The sequence below is a fragment of the Dipodomys ordii genome, unplaced genomic scaffold (genome assembly GCF_000151885.1).
Source record: "Dipodomys ordii isolate 6190 unplaced genomic scaffold, Dord_2.0 Scaffold95, whole genome shotgun sequence".
Classification (NCBI taxonomy): Eukaryota; Metazoa; Chordata; class Mammalia; order Rodentia; family Heteromyidae; genus Dipodomys; species Dipodomys ordii.
The window spans coordinates 2,684,604-2,685,659 of NW_012267311.1; positions in this window are offsets into that span (position 1 = coordinate 2,684,604).

The window sequence follows — 1,056 nt, forward strand, 5'->3', positions numbered from 1 at the left end:
CAAGCGCTCTACCACTGAGCCACCTTCCCAGCCTGGTTAACTTGATTTTGAAGACAAGTTTCAACTCCTTTTGAAAGAATGAGAAGCCTGGGCCATACTGGCCTGCATTCCACCTCTACAGCGACAGTCGGCTACAGCAGTGGCAGCCATTCCCTCACCTACTCTGCAATTAACCCAAGCCCCTAGTCCCTAATTTGACTGGCTTGGCCCTTGTAGCATGTAAGTTTGCCATCCATGCCCCGTGGCCCAAGGGTACAGCTGGGATTCCACCAGGGCCTTAACAGCTCCAGCCACTCTTCTTCTTGGTCAGTGAATAATAGCCCAGCCCCCAAGTCTCCACAATAGCCAGGAAATTGGCTCCAAAGACATCTCTAGAGGTAGTGGAGGAGAACAGTCCACTCTCCTCACCCCAGCCTCAATAAATGAGGTCCAAGGTCACACTAGCCTTTTGTGTAAAACCTTTACCCTGGTGATTCACTGGGCTTCCTATCAACTGAAAAAGCCTCCACTTCTTGGCTTAGGATGGGTAACTAAAAATAACAACACAATGTCCTATATAAACTTGAAGCTTGGAAAGGTTTTGTTGTTTGTTTTTGAGTACTACAGACTCACAGGCAAGCACTGTACCTCTTGAGCCGCAAGACCAGCCCTTTTGTTTTGTATCTTGTTTTTGAGATAATCTCTCTCTAATCTTGCAAAAGTGAACTCAGAGATCTCATGCCTCATTCATCCAAGTAGTTGGGATGTCAGGTATTACCATGCCCAACTCACCAGGTTCTTGTACAACCATTACAGCAAATCTGTGTAGCAAGTGTTTTATATTTGTCTCCCACCCTACAGATGGAGAAACTGAAAAGAGTCTTGAACTATGCACAGCCTGAAGATGAAGGCTTTAACAAGCCTGCTAAGGAGGCAGGCTCTGGTGGCTCATACCTGTAATTCTAGCTACTCAGGAGGCTGAGATCTGACAATAGCAGTTCAAAGCCAGCCTGGGCAGGAAAGTCTGTGAGACCAAAAAGCTGAAAGTAGAGCAATGGCTCAAGTGGTAGAATGTAA